The sequence below is a fragment of the Cibotium barometz genome, chromosome 30 (assembly GCF_041138505.1).
Source record: "Cibotium barometz isolate CiBa-2024 chromosome 30, ASM4113850v1, whole genome shotgun sequence".
Taxonomy (NCBI): Eukaryota; Viridiplantae; Streptophyta; class Polypodiopsida; order Cyatheales; family Cibotiaceae; genus Cibotium; species Cibotium barometz.
In genome coordinates, this window is record NC_141075.1 from 52,999,865 (window position 1) to 53,016,778 (window position 16,914).

The following is a 16,914-nucleotide window of genomic DNA, read 5'->3' on the forward strand; positions in this document are numbered from 1 at the left end:
GACGGTACATCCACGGTTCACAGTGTTCTCTCGGATTTGAGTCAATGATCCTTCCGCAGGTTCATCTACGAAAACCTTGTTACGACTTCTCCTTCCTCTAAATGATAAGGCTTAAAGAACTTCTCAGAACGTCGCCGATGGCAAACCGCCAGCGTCGCCGCGATTCGAAAACTTCACCGGACCATTCAATCGGTAGGAGCGACGGGCGGTGTGTACAAAGGGCAGGGATGTAGTCAACGCGAGCTGATGGCTCGGCTTACTACTAGGAATTCCTCATTGAAGATCAATAATTGCAATGACCTATCCCCATCACGAAAGATTACCCGGGCCTATCGGCCCAGGTGGTAAACTCGTTGAATTCATCAGTGTAGCGCGCGTGCAGCCCAGAACATCTAAGGGCATCATAGACCTATTATTGCCTCAAACTTCCATGGCCTAGACAGCCATAGTCCCTCTAAGATGTTGGTCTAGACGGCCATAGTCCCTCTAAGAAGTTGGCCACGAAGAGGATCCTTCGTGTAACTAGTTAGCAGGCTGAGGTCTCGTTCGTTAACGGAATTAACCAGACAAATCACTCCACCAACTAAGAACGGCCATGCACCACCACCCATAGAATCAAGAAAGAGCTCTCAATCTGTCAATCCTTAATATGTCTAGACCTAGTAGGTTTCCCCGTGTTGAGTCAAATTAAGCCGCAGGCTCCACTCCTGGTGGTGCCCTTCCATCAATTCCTTTAAGTTTCAGCCTTGCTACCATACTCCCCCCGGAACCCAAAAACTTTGATTTCTCATAAGGTGTGGGGCAGAGTCATTGAAGTAACATCCGCCAATCCCTAGTCGGCATCGTTTATGGTTGAGACTAGGACGGTATCTGATCGTCTTCGAGCCCCCAACTTTCGTTCTTGATAAATGAAAACATCCTTGGCAAATGCTTTCGCAGTAGTTCGTCTTTCATAAATCCAAGAATTTCACCTCTGACAATGAAATATGAATGCCCCCAACTGTCCTTATTAATCATTACTCCGGGCCCGAAGACCAACACAAAAGGACCAGAGTCCTATCACGTTATTCCATGCTAATGTATTCAAAGCATAGGCTTGTTTTGAGCATGCTAATTTTTTCAAAGTAACATCGCCGAATCCGCGTCCCAGCCAGCAAGGCCAGGAGCGCGTCCCCAACAGAAAGGGCGGAGCGACCAGTGCACACACCCGAAGGGGCGGACCGCTCGCCCCGCCCCGAGATCCAACTACGAGCTTTTTAATTGTAACAACTTAAATATACGCTATTGGAGCTGGAATTACCGTGGGTGGCTGCTGGCACCAGACTTGCCCTCCAATGGATCCTCAAGTATTGTTATTATTGTCACTACCTCCCCGTGTCGGGATTGGGTAATTTGCGCACCTGCTGCCTTCCTTGGATGTGGTAGCCGTTTCTCAGGCTCCCTCTCCAGAATCGAACCCTAATTCTCCGTCACCCGTCTCACCACACCATGGTACGCCTCTATCCTACCATCGAAAGTTGATAGGGCAGAAATTTGAATGAAGCATTGCCGGCGCCGAGGCCGTGCGATTCGGAAAGTTATCATGATTCACCGCATTACCGGGCAAGCCGGCCTTTTATCTAATAAATGCGTCCCTTCCTGAAGTCGGGAGTTGGTGCACGTATTAGCTCTAGAATTTCTACGGTTATCCGAGTAGCAAGGTACCATCAAAGAAACTATAACTGATTTAATGAGCCAGTCAGAGTTTCACAGTACAAGAGAGTTTATACTTACACACGAATGGCTTAATCTTTGAGACAAGCATATGACTACTGGCAGGATCAACCAGGTAGCTATCCTTGGTAACACAAGCGGCACGAAGGCCGTGTGCTCCGACTCCGCACAGTCGGCGCATGGCCACGGGGCAGAGCCCTCCTTCTTAGGCAGTCGAACGAAAAGGGACCGGGGAGGAGGGGTGCACGGATTACGGGCAACGGCACGACTTCGCGCACGTGCAAGATGGTCGAGCACCGTCGGTTGCGGCCAACGTGAGGGGGGCGTGTGAGACGCAATGGCTCGTGTAGAGGCGTGCGACGCCGCACGGAGGCACCCAGGCCACCAACGCTCGACAGAATGGCACAAAGTGAGACGCCACACAAAAGCACGACGTTGACGCGGCCCCCTTCGTCGATGTAAAAACGAACGGGGGGAGAGAGGTGGGTCGGGGCATGGGGAGCGGCGCCTTCTTCCCGCGAGCGTGACACCACCGGCCCGACGAGCCCGGGGGTCACGATGCTTCCAACGCCATCCACGTCGTCTTGCATGGAACATTCCGAGACCGAGCCGAGGTAAGGGGGCAGAGGCAATGGCCGAATGTCTCACCCCGAGCACGGCCCCGTGTGGAGGGCGACGAGCCGCCCTGCCGGGAGATCATCCCGTCGAGTCAGCCATCGCCTGTTTCTCGTTTTGGCACACCGAGTTCATGACCTTCTGTATTGGTACAATCCGCACACTTACGCACGACGGGCGATGCCATCATACCTTGATCGTATCGCGTTTCGAACGGGAACTCACTGGTAAAACGGGGCACCGGCTCGAGACATGACTCTCCACCTCTCATCGTGTACTAGGCACCGACGGCCACCCCGGCACGCCGAGTCCCGTGAGACCCATGCGCGGCCTAAGGCAAGCCAAGCCGAGTCCCGTGACACCCATACGGCCGAAGGCAAGCCAAGCCGTTCGACGGAGGGTGGTGGGTAGACACTCGCCGAAGGGGGGAGAAACGTCCCGCGTCTTCGAGGGGGCTGTAGGGACCAAACGCCTCACCTCACCCTTCCCTTGCTCCGCGGTCCGCCCCGTTCCCGTCTCAAGCGAGCACCACCACCCATATAGAGGCAAACTTTTCGTTCGCGAACTGGCACACCTCAAGAGCACCACACCCCTCCGAATAGAAATCCCAAGGGGGGGCTGCAGGCCGTGAACGGCACTGTGCGGGGGGGGGAGCCACGGGGCGTGACGGCACAGCCCCGGGGGGGGCTATAGGGCGTGACGGCACCGTGCGGGGGGGTGTGGGGGGCGTGTGACGGCACCGCACCGGGGGGCTGCGGGGCGTCACGGCACGGCACGGCATCGCAGGGGGGCTGCGGAGGCGTGACGGCACAATCCCGGAGGGGGGGCTGCGAGAGCGTGACACCACGGCACCGGGGGGGGGAGGGGGGCGTGATGGCACCGCACCGGGGGGGGCTGCGGGACGTGACGGTACCGCACCGCACTGCACCACGGGGGGGTGCGGGGCATGATGGCACCGCACAGCACGAGGGGGGGCTGCGGGGGCGTGACAGCACAGCCCTGGGGGGACTGCGGGGCATCACAGCACGGTGGGGGGGCTGCAGGGTATCACGGCACGACACCCTAGGGGGGCTGCGGGGACGTGACGGCACTGTACGGGGGGGGGGGGGGGGGGCTATAGGGCGCGATGGCACCGCACCCGGGGGGGCTGAGGGGCATCACGACACCGCGCCGGGGGGGCAACGGGGCGTCATGACACGGCACTAGGGGGGCACGCGGGGGGCTAGGAGCCGGGGGGCACGGCACCAGGGTATTCGAGCACGGCTCCGTGGGGGCCGGGGAGGGTGTTCACACGGCACCGGGGTGTGAGGGCATGGCACCGCGGGGGGGCGGGCCTGGGGGTGTTCGGGGGCCCGGCAGCACGGGGGCCGGGGTGTGAGGGCACGGCTCGACGGGGGCCGGGGGGCATGAGGACACGGCTTGTCGGGGGGGCGGGTTACGGGGGGCACAGCACCGCGAGGGGCGGGGGGCACGGCTAGGGTGTGAGGCCACGGCTTCGCGGGGGCCGGTGTGGGCACGGCTCCATGGGGGGGCCAAGGGGGGCACGCCACCGCGGTGTGAGGATACGGCTCCACGACGGGGGCCGGGGGGACACGGCACCGGGGTGTTCGGGCATGGCTCCGTGGAGGTCGTGCGGGCGTGAGGGCACGGCACCGGGTTGTGAGGCCACGGCTCCGCGGGGGCCAGGGGGGCATGGCACCGGGGTGTTCAAGCACGGCTTTGTGAGGGCCGTGCGGGCGTGAGGGCACGGCACTGGGGTGTTCCGGCACGGCTGCGCGGGGGCCAGTCGGGGGCGTGAGGGCATGGCACCGGGGTGTTCAGGCACGGCTCTGCGGGGGCCGGGGGGTGTTCGGGCACGGCACTGCGGGGGTCGGGGCGCGTGAGGGCACAGCTCCAGGGGGGCCGGGGGGTGTTCGGGCACGGTTGTGCGGGGGCCGACCGAGGGGCGTGTGTGGGCACGACAACGGGGTGTTCAAGCACGGGCACGCCACCGCGGGGGCCGGGGGGGTGTGAGGGCACCACTCTAGGGGGCGGGACGGGGGGTGTTCGGGCACGGCTCCGCGGGGGGCCGAGGGGCGCGGCTCCGGGGGTGTTCGCGCACGGCACCGGGGGGTCGGTCGGGGGGTGTTCGGACACGGCACCACGGGGGCTGGGGGCGCGGCACCGAGGTGTTCGAGCACGACACCGGGGTGCGAGGGCACAGCACCGCGGGGGCCAGGGGGTGTGAGGGCACCGCTCTAGGGGGCGGGACGGGGGGTGTTCGGGCACGGCTCCGCGGGGGGCCGGGGGGCGCGGCTCCGGGGGTGTTTGCGCACGGCACCGGGGGGTGTTCGGACACGGCACCATGGGGGCTGGGGGCGCGGCACCGAGGTGTTCGAGCACGACACCGGGGTGCGAGGGCACAACACCACGGGGGCCGGGGGGTGTGAGGGCGACGCGGCAGCACGGGGGCCGGGGTGTGCGGGTGGCGTGACATTGAGGTGTTCGGGCACGGCACCGCCAGGGCCAGGGGGTGTTGGGGCACGGCAACACGGGGGCCGGGGTGTGAGGGCACGGCTCGTCGGTGGGGGCCAGGGGGGATGAGGACACGGCTCGCGGGGGGGTCAGGCACGGCTCCGCATGAGGGCACGGCTCCAGGGGGCAGGGCGGGGGTTGTGATGGGGGGGCCGGGGGTGTGGGGGCGGTCGGGGGCCGGGGGGACGGCACCGCGGGGCAGAGAGCTTGAGCTCTTGCAAGCACACACACACACACTCACAAAACCCTAATAGAGAACACACAAGGTGAGAGGCTGAAAATCTTCTTCTTCTCTACTCAACACTCAACACACCATATACAAGAATAAGAGTACTCATAATATGAAAGGTACTCAACCAAATACATACACGGGTTCTCTATAGTGTGAACCCGACTAAATGAGCTGGCGCTATAACTATGCCAGTCTCTAGAATGGCTGTCACACAGCCTGTCATCCCACTGGCCGCATATCACCCAAGATCTCACCAACCATGCCAGTGGTGTAAGTGTGGGGCCTATCCCCCAGCCACCGCCTCACTAGACGAGCTCGATATCTCAACACTCCCCCCCTCGAGCTCAACTCCATCTCATGTACACCAAGTGAAGCCCTGAATCTGCGGAGCTTCTCTGTACCCAATGCTTTGGTGAAGATGTCAGCTACCTGATCCTCTGTGCTGACATAAACAAGGTCAAGGTCTCCTTCCAAGACCTTCTCTCTGACGAAGTGGTAGTGGACCTCTATGTGCTTCGTACGAGCATGAAAGACTGGGTTCGTGGCCAACTGTAAACTGCTAATGTTGTCACAGAAAATGACAACTTGTCTATCCACTGAGAGACCCAAATCTGCAAGTAGCTTCTCAACCAAGCTACCTCACATGCTGCCATAGCAGCTCCTCTGTACTCGGCCTCTGTACTGGATAGAGCAACCGTAGGTTGCTTCTTGCTGCTCCAAGTCACAGCAGCACTCCCCAAAGAAAACATGAATCCACTGGTAGATCTTCTGTCTGAGATACTACCAGCCCAATCAGCATCTGTGTACCCATGTACACATATCTCTGTCCCAGTCTCATAGAATAGTCCACAATGCAAAGTAGACTTCACATACCTCAGTATGCGTCTCACTGCATCCAAATGCGGTTTCCGTGGAACCTGCATAAACTAACTCACCAACCCAACAGCATAGCTCAAATCTGGGTCTGGTGATCGTCATGTAGATCAAACTTCCTACTATGCGCCTGTACATAGTAGGATCTTCCAAGATCTCTCCTGAATCTGCACTCAACTTGCCATTCTGATCCAATGGCACAGAAATAGGCTTACAGCCTGTCATACCATACTTGGACAACATGTCCAAGCCATACTGTCTCTGCAGTAATCCAATACCATGTGGTGACCTAATCACCTCAATGCCCAAGAAATATCTGAGCTCCCCCAGATCCTTCATCTCAAACTTCTGTCTTAGCAAGATCTTTACATCAAAGATCTCTGCATCATGGTCCCCCGTAATGATCAAGTCATCTACATAGATATGACAACAAGCACAACTTCTCTATCACCATGTCTCACATACAGCGAGAAATCTGCATTGGCTACATGAAAGCCAATAGTGACAAGATATTCAGAAATCTTGTCAGACCATGCTCTTGGTGCTTGCTTTAAGCCATACAAGGCTTTCTTCAACCTGCAAACATGCTCGGGGTGACCCACATCCTCATATCCAGGTGGCTGTAACATATACACCTCTTCTTGTAAATCCCCATGCAAGAATGCATTCTTTACATCCATTTGATGTAAAGACCATTGCTTTGACGCAGCCACTGCTATCACAACTCTCACCGTTGCCATCTTGGCAACTGGGCTGAAAGTTTCCTCATAATCAATCCCATATGTCTGCGCATATCCTTTGGCTACCAATCTAGCCTTGTACCTGTTTATGCTTCCATCACTGTTATGTTTAACTTTGTACACCCACTTGCATCCAATGGCTTTCTTGCCTTCTGGCAATTGCACTAAATCCCAAGTTTCATTTCCATATAGTGCATCCATCTCCTCATCCATAGCTTTCTCCCAACACACATTTCCAACAGCCTCATCAATGCATGTGGGCTCAACAACCTGCACAACCTTTGCCATATATGCATAGTGATGTGCCACATAACCATCATAGGTAAATCTTTGCACAGGGTTCTTCACTCTCCCTGATCTTCGCAGCTTTTCATTCATGGCTTCCATAGCCTTCTTTACACCAGGTGTTCTCATAGCTGGGATCCCAAGCTCCTCATCAAGGCTCATATCTGAGCCACTAGACTCTCCATCAACATGAGAATGCCCTGCAGAAATGTCAGGCATACCAAGGGGCTCAACCACTTTCTCTTTTCCTTTACGTGATGTAGTAATCACATTTGCAGGACTGGTATTATGACGCAGCCTGCCACTCCATGGTCTATCAACAGACCCACTAGATGAGGACTCTCCTGGTCCACTCAAAGACTATGATTGCTGACCTGCATTCTGTGCAACCACACTTCCACTCACATCAGCCCCAACAGCTTCTTTTTCAGCAGCATACCAGCTGCTCATCTCATCAAAGACAACATCCCTGCTTACCCTCAACTCACGTGTAGCAGGGTTATAACACCTGTATCCCTTTTGCTCAAGGGAATATCCAATAAACACATATTTTTCAACTTTTGGATCTAGCTTAGTTCTTAGCTCATCTGGCACATGCACATATGCAATGCATCCAAAGACTTTCAGATGAGACAAATCTGGTTTTCTGCCAGTAAACCTCTCCTCTGGAGTTACATCATGTATGGCTGCAGTTGGAGTCCTGTTCATGATGTATACTGCTGTAGAAACAGCCTCAGCCCAATAGCAATGCGGCATATTCTTCTCTTCCATCAATGCTCGCGCAATCTCTGCAATGTGCCTGTTTTTCCGCTCAGCAACTCCATTTTGCTGCGGAGTGTATCTGCATGTAAACTGTCTCCGAATACCATTCTTCTTCAAAAATTCAGAGAACTCATTGGAGAAGTATTCTCCCCCTCCATCTGACCTTAGGCACTTTACATATTTCCCTGTTTGCTTTTCAACGAAACTTTGAAATTCTGAAAGTGAGTGAACACCTCACTCTTCTCTTTCATGAAATATACCCACACTTTCCTTGTGTGGTCATCAATGAAAGTCACATAATACCTGCAGCCTCCCATAGATATGGTCTTCGTAGGACCCCATACATCATCTGAATGCACAACATCCAATGCATTTTTGCTCACATATCTGTTACGTGGAAACACATGCTTTGTTTGCTTCCCAAATTGGCATGCTTCACATATTTTCTGCATACCTTCCACTTTAAATTTTGGCAGCCCTGTCACAATTCCTTTTGTTTGCATAGACTTCAGTCTCTGCACATTTACATGTCCTATTCTTTTATGCCATATGTCTGTGTCTGCAAGAACTCTTGAACCATTTGCAAACATCGCAGCACTCATTTCAGGCATGTCTACATTCAATGTAAACATTCTGCCCACTCTGTTGCCTTTTGCAACCAACCTGCACTTGTCTTTGAAATCTTCAACATAACACCCATCAGGGTTAAACCGAACCTGCAAACCCTGCTCAATCATCTGGCCAACTGAAACCAGATTCTTTGTTATGTTCGGTACATGAAGTACATCTGCAAGGTACTTCACTTTGCCATCCTGCATAGACAATGGCACATCTCCAACGTGGGCAATTGGATGAGTCGTGTCATCCCCTGTTTCCACAAAACCTGGTCTTTCCGGGTTTTTCATCTCCTTTCACCACTCCCCATGACTTGTCATGTGGTTCGAAGCGCCTGAATCCACATACCATACATTATCTCTCTAATTATGCATAAAATCCGATTCTGATGAAAGTCACACTTTTATCATCATAAAAAATCATTTATGATGAAAATTACTCTTTTAATAAAAAAATATCTTTTATGCACCCATTTATGTATAAAAACCATTTATGATGAAAATCACACTTTTAATATAAAAATATCTTTTATGCACCCATTTATGCATAAAACCATTTATGATAAAAATCACACTTTTATAATAAAAATAATAATCTTTTATGCATTCTTCTATGCATGAAAATCAATTATGATAAAAGTAACACTTTTATAATTAAAAAAATAATCTTTTATGCATACTTCTATGCATGAAATTCAAATATGTATACATACATACATGCATGCATGCATGCATTCATACATATATACATACATACATACATGCATGCATGCAAGCATACATACATACATATATATGCATGCATGCAAGCATACATACATACATACATATGCATGCATGCAAGCATACATACATATGTATATGCAAGCATACATACATACATACATGCATGCATGCAAACATACATACATACATACATAAGATTCTTTACCCATCTAATTAGGCATAAAGACAACTTTAGTAGGAATAACACTTTTATAAAAATCCTTTTATACATCTATTTAGGCATAAGTTCAATTTTAAGGAAAATAACACTTTCGAATTAAAAATAAACCTTTTATGCATTTTATTATGCATAAATTCCATTTTAATTAGAATAACACTTTTAAAATAAAAATAAATCTTTTATGCATCTAACTATGCATAAATTTAATTTCAATGAAAATAATACTTTTGAAATAAAAATAAATCTTTTATGCATCTTTCTATGCATAAAATCAATATTGATAAGAATAACTCTTTTGAATTAAAAATAAATTCTTTATGCATCTTTCTATGCATAAAATCAAAATTCATGAAAATAACTCTTTTGAATTAAAAATAAAATTCTTTATGCATCTTTCTATGCAAAAATCAAAATTGATGAAAATAACTCTTTTGAATTAAAAATAAAATTATTTATGCATCTTTCTATGCATAAAATCAAAATTGATGAAAATAACTCTTTTGAATTAAAAATAAAATTCTTTATGCATCTTTCTATGCAAAAATCAAAATTGATGAAAATAACTCTTTTGAATTAAAAATTAAATTCTTTATGCATCTTTCTATGCATAAAATCAAAATTGATGAAAATAACTCTTTTGAATTAAAAATTAAATTCTTTATGCATCTTTCTATGCATAAAATCAAAATTGATGAAAATAACTCTTTTGAATTAAAAATAAAATTCTTTATGCATCTTTCTATGCAAAAATCAAAATTGATGAAAATAACTCTTTTGAATTAAAAATAAAATTCTTTATGCATCTTTCTATGCAAAAATCAAAATTGATGAAAATAACTCTTTTGAATTTAAAATAAAATTCTTTATGCATCTTTCTATGCATGAAATCAAAATTGATAAAAATAACTCTTTTGAATTAAAAATAAAATTCTTTATGCATCTTTCTATGCAAAAATCAAAATTGATGAAAATAACTCTTTTGAATTAAAAATAAAATTCTTTATGCATCTTTCTATGCATAAAATCAAAATTGATGAAAATAACACTTTTGGATTAAAATAAATTCTTTATGCATCTTTCCATGCATAAATGCAATTTAGTAGGAAGTACACTTCTAGAATAAGAGAATTTCTCTTATGCATCTAATTTATGCATAAAATCCATTTATGATAAAAATCACACTTTTAATAAAAATATATATATCTTTTATGCATATGTTTATGTATACAAATCATTTATAATGAAAATCACACTTTTTATATAAAAAAATATATCTTTTATGCATGTGTTTATGCATACAAATCATTTATGATGAAAATCACACTTTTTATATAAAAAATATATCTTTTATGCATATGTTTATGCATACAAATCATTTATGATAAAAGTGACACTTTTATAATAATAAAAAAGTATTCTTTTATGCATACTTTTATGCATAGAAATCAATAATGATAAAAGTAACACTTTTATAATTAAAAAAATATTCTTTTATGCATAAAAATCAATATGATGAAAGTAACTCTTTTGTAATTAAAAAAAATACTTTTATACATTATTTTAAGCATAAAAATCCATAATGAAGAAAGTAACACTTTCATAATAAAAAAATTATCAATAAGTATCTTTCATAGAATTTAATTCTATTAAAAATCATTCTTTTATAAAAATTAATCAATATGCATCTTTTTATGCATGAATGAAAATGACACTTTTAGAATACTCTAACGATGGGGATTAGTCTTTTTGATTAATAAAAGATGAAATTTATTTCACAATTTTTTAAAAAATTTTGCCATAACCTCCTTTGTATGGCTGACCATTTTTAAATTTGTAAGTCTCTAAAATTAATTAGAAGTGCACCAAGAGTATTTAAATCATTCTAAAGTAAACATTTTTCTACTTATTTAAGAGAAATATTTTAAAAAACTTGATTTTATTCATTAATCATTCATCTAGGATAAAGAATGGTTGGATTTACTAGAGAAGAGAGGGAAATGCCTTTTTGCAATGAGGCATAACATCATTCTTAATATAGAGAAGACAAAAATCATAAAAAACCATAAAAACCATAAAAGAATAGAAAAGAGAAGAATCTCCAACTTACATTGATAATTTGAGAGCTTTCCTTTGGCTTGATGGTTTGAGGGTTCTACTCTTGTTTGGAAACAAGAGTGGCCACCAATCTTTTGGAAGAGAAAAGGTCAAAAACTAATGAATTATGAGTAAAATTCATTGTTTTTGGCACTTGGGAGAGGCAGGGTAAACAGTGCAAAAATACTATTAAGTTTCAACAGGGCTCCTTGGTTCCAGTCTTTAAACTCTTTTACATCTGCAGCAGTCGTATCTCCGGTGCCTCTTCATGCTCACCTTCTATGTAGTCCCAATAGCCTTTTCCCATCAGGAAATTCGTCAACCTGAACCTCCAAGCATGGAAGTTATTCTTATCTAACTTCTCAGCCACAATCTGGGTAATCCCATCATTTGACATCTTGCCAAACACACAATTTTACCAGAAATAGCACTCTGGTTTATCCTGCACAAACTGCTGTATTTCCTGCAATGGTACTGTAGTACTCTCAAATGTCATAACCAGTGACCTCAATGTGCATACATACACCCAATGGCAACTGTAGACCTCTTTGCAGCACCCACAGTGTCTGCACAGTCAATCTGTCTTCATGCAGTTCTTAAAACAGAGTTCTGCAGAGAATCAATGACTTACCCGCAGTACTCGAAATCGCCTGCTTTCTGAAAAACGGAGGTCCAGACGCGCCCGAAACGCGTTTTCGGCCCAGAAAACACCGTCCAACTCGGACAGTATAGTTGCCCTATAGCTTTACTCTCGCGAAGAAAGCTCCTCAATCAGAGATCGTTGCCGGTGCCTCCCGTAGAGCTCCCGACAAGGGTGTAGTCACCAACACAAATAGGGAAGAGTAGTTGCAGCTCTTACCCTCGTACCGCTTCTTGTGGTTCTCTTGCTTGCAGCTCAGCCCCCCTTAGCACAAACCAGGCTTTGATACCATGAAAAGTTGTAGGGGGGGAGAGAGCTTGAGCTCTTGCAAGCACACACACACTCACAAAAACCTAATAGAGAACACACAAGGTGAGAGGCTGAAATCTTCTTCTTCTTCACTCAACACTCAACACACCATATACAAGATAAGAGTACACATAATATGAAAAGGTACTCAACCAATACATACACGGGTTCTCTATAGTGTGAACCCAACTAAATGAGCTGGCGCTATAACTATGCCAGTCTCTAGAATGGCTGTCACATAGCCTGTCATCCCACTGGCCGCATATATCCCATGATCTCACCAACCATGCCAGTGGTGTAAGTGTGGGGCCTATCCCCCAGGCTCAGTGTCCACCGCCTCACTAGACGAGCTCGATATCTCAACATTCCGCAGTCGGCGGACCCGGAACAGCACCGTACAGTATTCCGCAACCGAATCCGAAACAGCACTATACGGTATTCCGTAGCCGATCAAACTGTATGGTATTCCGCAGTGGGCATAGCACTGTACGGTATTCTGCAGCCGAATCCGAAACAGCACTATACAGTATTTTGTAGTCGCGAACCCGGATCCAAACTGTATGGTACTCCGCAGCTGAACTCGAAACCAAATTGTACGGTACCCCGCAGCAGAACCAGACTGTACAGTACCCCGCAGTAGAACCGGACTCCATCGTCGAACCCAGAACCGGACTGTACGGTACTCCGCAGTTGAACCTGGAACCAAACTGTACGGTAACCCCCCCGCAGTCGTCGAACTGTACCGTACTCCACGTCGAAACCAAAACCGGACTGTACGCTACTCTGTAGCCCCGCGGGCTGCACTGTACGGTACCTAGCAGCCACATCGGAACTGCACTGTACGCAGTCGCCCCAGAACCGTACCTAGCAGCCACACTGTACGGTACCTAGCAGCCACATCGGAACTGCACTGTACGCAGTCGCCCCAAAACCGTAACACCACAATCCGCAGTCAGCAAAAAATCATTAAGAAAAATAGAAAGTTGTGTGGTGGAAAGGTGATAACTATTTGAGGTGGCCACATGGCATACTCAAAATGAAAAAGGCAAGGGACACTTGGAAGAAGGCACTTACATCAAAACTCCCAACCCATTGCCAGTTTTTCACCTATTTAAAGAGACTTGGCACACCCATCTGGACACAGAGAGTACAGACTCACAAATCAAGTACCATGAAAAGGAAATTCTACCAGAGCTAAGTTGCAGAAGCTCTACTACCGAAACAAAAATTCAACCCTCAAGAACAAAAAGAAGCTGTTCATTGAAGTTCAAAAGGCAGCCCTTTCACCTCAGACTGACAGGTGATAAGTTTCCGTTCTCTCTCTTTGAGAGTAGTAGCATAGAAAGAGTTTGATAAACTCTTGGCTCAGAAGAAAGATTCTCCCTCTCTTTGAGAGCAGTGTAGCCATAGAAAGAGTTTGATAAACTCTTGGCTCAGTATTTTTCTCTCTAAGAGTGCGAGGAATAGTTTATGACGCATGCTACATAGAAATCCTTTGGATTGTAGCATTAGATAGGCATAAGAAGATCTTGGGATCTTGGCCTTAGATAAAAAGAAGAGGATGGGAGTTTCATCTCCCCGTTTGTGTGCTTGTATAGACTCTCTTTCCCCATAGTAATAAAGAAGATCTTTATGAGGGGGGACCAGCCCATCTTCTGGTCCCCAATCTGTTTGTTAAGTTGTTCTCTTTTAAATTGATTATTGAAATATTAAAGTATATTAAAGTGAAAAGTGCGCTTCCTACCTGTGTGAGACAGTGGTATCAGAGCAAGGACTCCTTTCTTTTTCTTAAAAGAAGGACGGTTCTTGGTAGATAATCAGATAGAGAATCATGGTGCAAGAAGAGACAACTCAAGAACAAGAGCTCAACACTCTTAAGAGGCAGATTGCTGAAATGCAGTCCTTACTCTCTACTCTAGAAGTTAGAACAGTCTTGGATTCTCTTCGAAGAACCCAAGAGCAGCACGTAGAAGGTGCTGCTAAATAGCCCACTCCTGCTATAGACCGAAAGGAGCAGGATAAGGACAAGGCAGGTAGCTATGCATGAAGATAAAGACAAGGCCTCTAAAGAGAAAGAGAAGTTTGCATCGCCATCCAATGAAGGAGAATCGAACCCTTCCATTTCTCTTCTCAAGGAACTTGAAGATCAAGAGCTCTCTTCTCTTAACCTATCTCCTAGCACTTCTCGTGGAGCCCGTGCTTTTCACGATTCTCGTCTCCACACTGCTACTACTACTATTACGCCAACCATCGGCAAAGGGCGGCCAACCAGGTGGCCAGCCCTTAGGCGGCCAACCAGCCCAGCCAGGCGGCGGCCAGCCAGGCCAGCCAGGCGGTGACGGCGGCCAGCCAGCAAGGCCAACTGGGCGGCGGCCAGTCCCCACATGCAGCCAGCCAGCCAGCCAAAGAAATATAAAAAGTAAATAAATTATTATTTATTTTCTTCCATATTTTAATTATTTATTTTTAATAAAATTAAAAATGAAACTAAATTCAAACGGATCCTCTCTCTCGGCTAGGGAGGAGGGATAATCCCAGCAAGGCACAGCCTCTCGATCATTTTTATTTTTGTTATGAGTTGCAGGCATTTTTTTTCTCTCGGATCGGAGCATCCCGGAGAAGCGACGCTGTCTGGAGGCTCGCAGCGCAACACAAATCGACAGGCGACCGTTAAGGGGGGTGACTATTCTCTCTCCACCACTGCTCATTTTATTAGCGTTTTTTTTAGTAATTTCTAAGTTCTCGCATTGTTTTTTGTAAGAATTAAAGATGTCTGCTAGGCGTAGTGTGTCCCCACCGCCTTCTACTTCTCTAGGTTTTTCAGGTCTCTTGTCCTCGGTCTCGCGGGTTTGACCCCGACCGAATTGTTAGGCCGTACACGCCCGTTGTCTGGTCTGGAGTGCACTCGTCGATCACGCGTGATCCGCCAGTGCCCTCCTCGTCTATTGACCTCGCCTTAGGACCCAGCGAGCCCGCAGCGTCCGCATTGGCAGATGATCCCTTTCTGGCCGATGAGCCAGAGAACATGAACACCGACGTCGCCGAGGGGACCGAGGAGGACCTCTTGGATTATGACAATGACGATTATGACCTATTGGACCTTGTTGACGTCCTGACAGAGATGGAGCTCTCTAGTGGACTGTTTAAATATCTTAATGCCAAACTGAACAATATGGGTAAAGTCCAGGCTGATTTAGTCACGATGCTACAGAGCATCTCCACACGGTTAGATGCACTGACAGCTACCTTGGCTAGTACTCCGACTCCTCGTGGTAGCCGAGCTCCTGCGGCACGGGTGAGCATAGCCTCGCCAGTGGTTGCAGGAGTACAGGAGGCCGATGCGCCTGCGGGGCCGTCCGTAGCGACAGCTTTGTCGTTATTAAAAGACTTAAAGCCGCCTAGTTTTGGTGGCGAGGAGAAGGAAAGAAACAAGGACTCGGTCAATATGTTTCTAGCGAAGTGGTCAGATTTGCACGCGCTGCGACAACAGCCTAGCCGTATACAGCCCGTAGAGACTAGCCTCTCATTAACCGACAAAGCGTACAAGTGGTGGATGAGTTTGACAACTCGCCCTGCCACTTGGACGGAGTTTGAAACGATGTTTTGAAAGGAATTTTTGCCTGTTAATGAGGCAGAGAGAAGCTGAGAGTTATGGGACAAGTGCTCGATGGAGAACAAATCCCTAGCTCAGTACATCTCAGACTATAGGGAGATAGTACTCAAGCTAAAGGGAATCGATGCATTCCAGACATTGCGAGGCTTTAAGAGAGGCCTCAAAGATGATTACCTTGAGTACGTAGAGCCCTTACAGCCTAAAGACTTAGCAAAGGCAATTAAGTACGCGCAGATATTCGATGACATCAAGCACCGTAGTGCACGTGGTGGTTCGAGTAGGGCCGATGGTAGTGAAAAGAGGCGGTCAGGCCTTAAAAGAAAAGGGTTCCGCAGTGATAAACAAGGGGATAGGACGGACCAGAATGGACAGGGTGGTCATTGGTCTAAAAAACCGCGACTATCCAGGAAGAAAAGAGACACCGAAATCCAAAAGAAAGAGCAATATATTAAAGCGCGAAAGGAAAATCGCTGCTTTAATTGCAATGATGTAGGGCACACGAAGGCTGAGTGTCCAAAGCCTAAAGCCAACACGAGTGGCAACGAGCCCAAAAAAGATGGTAAATCTTCTAGGCAGTTGCATACAGTGCAGAGACTCCCTCTCAGTTCCGCAGAGTTCAGAGAGGTGACAGTGTGTCATTGTGATGAGCATCACGCTTGTTCAGTGACACCAGCAATGTGGCAGCCTACTGTAGGTCTGCATGACATGGTGCGCATGTATGGCACCATAGGTGGCCGTAGAGTCACAGTTTTTATTGATGATGGAGCTAGCCACAACTTCTTGAACTACTCGTTAGTCAAGAAGTTGGGTTGACTGAGACCCGGAGTGATCATGAGTATACTGTTGGCCTAGCCAACAGATATGACAAAACGGTATGGAATACGATAGTATTGGGGGTCCCATTATCTATGCAGGACTACGAGGCTCCGCTTGACTTTCAGGTCATGCACTTAGCAAGAGCAGA

At 47.5% G+C, this 16,914-nt stretch overlaps 1 protein-coding gene and 1 pseudogene across 1 annotated transcript in view; both read right to left on the minus strand.

The window, feature by feature from the left end:
* The window catches only part of LOC147621656 (uncharacterized), a 161,368-nt gene that overhangs the window by 9,685 nt on the left and 134,769 nt on the right, over positions 1-16,914 (minus strand). The gene's annotated exons all lie outside the window — the stretch shown is intronic.
* LOC147621659 (18S ribosomal RNA) lies at positions 43-1,831 on the minus strand (annotated as a pseudogene).